The sequence below is a fragment of the Littorina saxatilis genome, linkage group LG5, assembly GCF_037325665.1.
Source record: "Littorina saxatilis isolate snail1 linkage group LG5, US_GU_Lsax_2.0, whole genome shotgun sequence".
In the NCBI taxonomy this organism is placed as follows: Eukaryota; Metazoa; Mollusca; class Gastropoda; order Littorinimorpha; family Littorinidae; genus Littorina; species Littorina saxatilis.
The window spans coordinates 51,068,193-51,073,305 of NC_090249.1; the positions used below are offsets into that span (position 1 = coordinate 51,068,193).

The 5,113-nt window shown below is 39.5% G+C and overlaps 1 long non-coding RNA gene across 1 annotated transcript in view; it reads left to right on the forward strand.

The window, feature by feature from the left end:
• Window positions 1-4,517, forward strand: part of LOC138967398 (uncharacterized) — a 5,069-nt gene extending 552 nt beyond the window's left edge. Inside the window, exons 2-3 of the long non-coding RNA XR_011455942.1 lie at window positions 2,314-2,767; window positions 2,918-4,517. This is a non-coding gene — a long non-coding RNA (uncharacterized lncRNA). The remainder of the gene's footprint in view (window positions 1-2,313; window positions 2,768-2,917) is intronic.
• The last annotated feature ends 596 nt before the right edge of the window (window positions 4,518-5,113 follow it).

The following is a 5,113-nucleotide window of genomic DNA, read 5'->3' on the forward strand; positions in this document are numbered from 1 at the left end:
ATCTGTCACTCGCTCGTTTTCTCTGTGTTGCTCTGTCATTAATTTTTGCTGAGTAAATATTTTCGATTGTGAACGTACTCTGAATATTCTGCCCTTCTTTTCAGTATCTGATTGTTGCTGTGTGCTTTTTAAACCTTTTTGAGTCACTTGATAAAAAGTGACTCTATGTAATCGGTCAGTGTTAGTCTGTCCGGCCGGCCGTCCGGCCGGCCGTCCGTAGACACCACCTTAACGTTGGACTTTTCTCGGAAACTATCAAAGCGATCGGGCTCATATTTTGTTTAGTCGTGACCTCCAATGACCTCTACACTTTAACGATGGTTTCGTTGACCTTTGACCTTTTTCAAGGTCACAGGTCAGCGTCAAAGGAAAAATTAGACATTTTATATCTTTGACAAAGTTCATCGGATGTGATTGAAACTTTGTAGGATTATTCTTTACATCAAAGTATTTACATCTGTAGCCTTTTACGAACGTTATCAGAAAAACAAGGGAGATAACTAGCCTTTTCTGTTCGGCAACACACAACTTAACGTTGGGCTTTTCTCGGAAACTATAAAAGTGACCGGGCTCAAATTTTATGTGAACGTGACTCATTGTGTTGTGAATAGCAATTTCTTCCTGTCCATCTGATGCCTCATATAATATTCAGAACTGCGAAAGTGACTCGATCGAGCGTTTGCTCTTCTTGTTTTTCTAATCCTTTTTTGAGCAACAGAAAATAAAGCTGAAAACAAACAACTTCACAAATGTTCTTAGGAAACCTTGCTCTCTCTCTCTCTCTCTCTCTCTCTCTCTCTCTCTCTCTCTCTCTCTCTCTCTTTCTCCCTCTCTCTGTCTCTCCCTCTCTCTGTCTGTCTCTCTGCCTCTGTCTCTCTCTGTCTCTCTGTCTCTGTCTCTCTCTCTCTCTCTCTCTCTCTCTCTCTCTCTCTCTCTCTCTAAGGACAGGTTGGAAGAAAAAGCATAGCATTAAACCTCAATCCTTCGATGATGCGTTAAAAATACCGTACTTGATCTCCTCTTATTCCCTCACCATAATACTTGTGTTTTGTAACAATTTATTTGCTATATCCAGACAAAATGGCAAACTTTAGTCCAATATTTAAATAACTTTTTCAAATGCCTCTTTAATCCCATCAAAACACAAATTTGATGTATCGTCTACAAGCTGTGGTATCAAATGTTGTTCATTTTGATTACGACTTCACCTGGTTTATAACAAATTTGAATGGTCAACATTTTAAGCGCACATTAAAAAAAAAAAACAAGTCGCGTAAGGCGAAAATACAACATTTAGTCAAGCTGTCGAACTCGCAGAATGAAACTGAACGCAATGCAATTTTTCAGCAAGACCGTATACTCGTAGCATCGTCAGTCCACCGCTCATGGCAAAGGCAGTGAAATTGACAAGAAGAGCGGGGTAGTAGTTGCGCTGAGAAGGATAGCACGCTTTTCTGTACCTCTCTTCGTTTTAACTTTCTGAGCGTGTTTTTAATCCAAACATATCACATCTATATGTTTTTGGAATCAGGAACCGACAAGGAATAAGATGAAAGTGTTTTTAAATTGATTTCGAACATTTACTTTTGATCATAATTTTTATATTTTTAATTTTCAGAGCTTGTTTTTAATCCAAATATAACATATGTATATGTTTTTGGAATCAGAAAATGATGAAGAATAAGATGAACGTAAATTTGGATCGTTTTATAAAAATGGTTTTTTTTTTACAATTTTCAAATTGTTAATGACCAAAGTCATTAATTAATTTTTAAGCCACCAAGCTGAAATGCAATACCGAAGTCCGGCTTTTGTCGAAGATTGCTTGGCCAAAATTTCAATCAAATTGATGGAAAAATGAGGGTGTGACAGTGCCGCCTCAAGTTTTACAAAAAGCCGGATATGACGTCATCAAATGTGTTTATCGAAAAAGAAAAAAAACGTCCGGGGATATAATTCCCAGAAACTCTCATGTAAAATTTCATAAAGATCGGTCCAGTAGTTTAGTCTGAATCGCTCTACACACACACACGCACACACACACACACATACACCACGACCCTCGTCTCGATTCCCCCTATATGTTAAAACATTTAGTCAAAACTTGACTAAATGTAAAAAAAAGTATGAAGTTCAGTGTTTGTTTTTCGATACACACTTTATTTATTTCTTTTCACATCTTCTCTCTGTGTTCTTTTTGATGAATTCTGTCTTTATATAACTGCTTTGTATAATTACTATAACGTTTAAGCAGGTCATCAATTCTCCTCAGTTCTGTAACGTCTAATCATGTCTTCCCTTTTCGTCTCGCAGTGAAGGTCACATTATTGTGTGCGACAATCTTCCTCGTGTATTCCCTCACCATCGCACCATCGTGTGGTAAATCCATCAGGGGTACGAGCAGACTGAACGCAGCTCAGAAACCTCGACACGGAAACAAGCATCGCAGGGAAACACCGGAACATGAAAGACCTTTGTTCTCCGCTCAACAACCTGACCATGGAAACACCGATGATGAAAAAACACACGCTGAAGCAAGGCCACTGCGGAAAGGAAGGCGTGGACATATCCTGAAGGCAGAGAGACCAACACGTCGGAATGGAGAGGAGATGAGTAAAGCAGAGCACAGAAAGGACGTCAAAGGTCACAAAGACACGCGTGGTATTCACCTTGGTAACCTCAGAAGAGAAGACAGCGCCGCTTTCCGAAGCTCGCTTCCCCACTGGGCAAAACAGCTGCTGAAAAGATGGGAGGCGTTGTTCTTAAGGTTGTATTTAAGTGTAATGCATTGTATTATATTATACATTGAGATGTTATTTTATGTTATGTGATGTTTTGTTGTATTGTATTGTGTTGCATTGTATTGTATTGCATTGCATTGCATTGTATTGTATTGTATTGTATTGTATTGTTTCAGACTACATCCCAAGTATAGCTTTACGACCACTCAACCCCCAACGACGACAACCACAACGACCACCACCACCACCAGGCCATACACATGGAAGGACACGACCACTACAACTACCAGAGCAACCACTACCACCACACGACCGCGGACATTCGCGAAACTTATTTTTACATCTCCGTACCCTGGAGATACAACCACTCGCAAACCAACCACAACTTTGGGTTTTCCTGCAACGCAAAAACCAACGACCACCGCGATAAAGACCACAACTTTGGGTTTTCCTGCAACGCAAAAACCAACGACCACCGCGATGAAGACCACAACTTTGGGTTTCCGTCAACACAAAAGCCAACGACCACCACAATAAAGACCACAACTTTGGAGTTGCCTGCAACGTAAAAACCAACGACCACCACGAGAAAGACAACAACTTTGGGTTTTCCTGCAGCAGGTTTGAAGTGATGGGACATACCCGGTCTCATCATCAGAATCAAGTGACCAGGACAACAGGATAACTACATGTAGAAGTTTAGACAATATGTTCAATACCCATCACACTTCTGTGATCTCAAAGTTTAGCAGACTGATTGGGGGTGCAGTTTCTTTTTACAGTAAGTTCAATGACAACGCGCCCAAGAAGAGAAACAGATTTATAACCAATAGCATTGTACGTGCCCATCACATCACGCACAACCATTCTGAGAGCTTAGAAATGATTATTCATGACAAGACGCTAAAGTAAAGTGATTCAGGCGCGTTAAAAAAAAAAAGGTTTATCCCAGCCCAACACGTCCTAGACGACAAACAGATACGACACAATGTACATAAGATTGTAATTATTAATGACAATTCAAGACACTGTGCTTGTCACTTTCAGATACACGGATGCCCTAGGGCTTTCAGTCATGCCTCGTGCATCTATCCAATTGAAATTATACCAAGTTTCTTTGGCCTTCTTGCAAGTGGTCGAACATTGCAATTTTTTTAACGAATTAGTTTTCATCATTGTACGGGCAGGAATGCGAAGTCATTCTATCTGGAGTAGTTTACGTTTAGAAATTGTGTTTGATTACGTCAGAAAATTGTAAAACGTAGTATTTGGTTCCATTTTGGCATACCCCAAACAGCCTTTAGTCTAAGAACGTGATCACGTAAAATGTGGATTGCATTTTGGCGGGAGATTCGAACTGACAAAACGCAACCAAAACAAAAAAATCGTATGGCCGGCAACACTAAAGGTATGCGTAGTCATCTGTGGGTTAGTTGAGTAAATGTTTCCATTGTTTATATTCTAATTTGTGTCAAAAACACAAATCGCTGATTCAACAGTGCTCTAAGCGGAGCATCATTTTTTAGTATTCTCAGAATAAAAATAAAGAGATGCATGAACAGGCTGATTCAGTTACAGATTATTGGGGTTTTTTTCTACAGTAATGCCAGCGTTAAACGTCCTGGAAAGCTGACTGATAAAGCAAGTATAATGCCTAAAAGAGTTTTTCAGAATAATTTAGACCTGTTCGATTCTAAACAATCGTTGATAGGTCCAGTAGGAACACTTTTTGATTGCATAAAACTTGCTCGAAATAAAGAATTCCACTCATTGCAAGTTTGGTTTTGTCCTAACGGTGCATGTGCGTGTGTGTGTGTGTGTGTGTGTGTGTGTGTGTGTGTGTGGCGGGATCTATGTGTGTGTGAGAGAGAGAGAGAGAGAGAGAGAGAGAGAGAGAGAGAGAGAGAGAGAGAGAGAGAGAGAGAGAGAGAGAGAGAGAGAGAGAGAGAGGATGATGATGATGATATTGATGATTGATGATGATGATGATGATGATGATGTCTTTTTCAAGGATAGAGGTTTAAGGCGACGCCTTTTCTTACAACCGGTCCTTACTTCTAATGCAAATGTCTAATAAATGATAAACAAGTAAAGCAACATGACAAATAAACACATTAAACGAACGACCCAGCAAACAATCGACAAATAAGCAAACAAGCAAATAAACACAAACAACAAAATGACAAAGTAAGCAACATACAAAGCAAAAGCGAAACATGCAACATGTTAATTGAGGTTGCACATGTAAAGTGATCGACGGTAAAATTCACACAATACCAACGTTTACACTAATGCTTACAATGATTATATGGTGTAAATGATGAAGATGATGAAGATGAAGATGATGATGATGATGATGATGATGATGATGA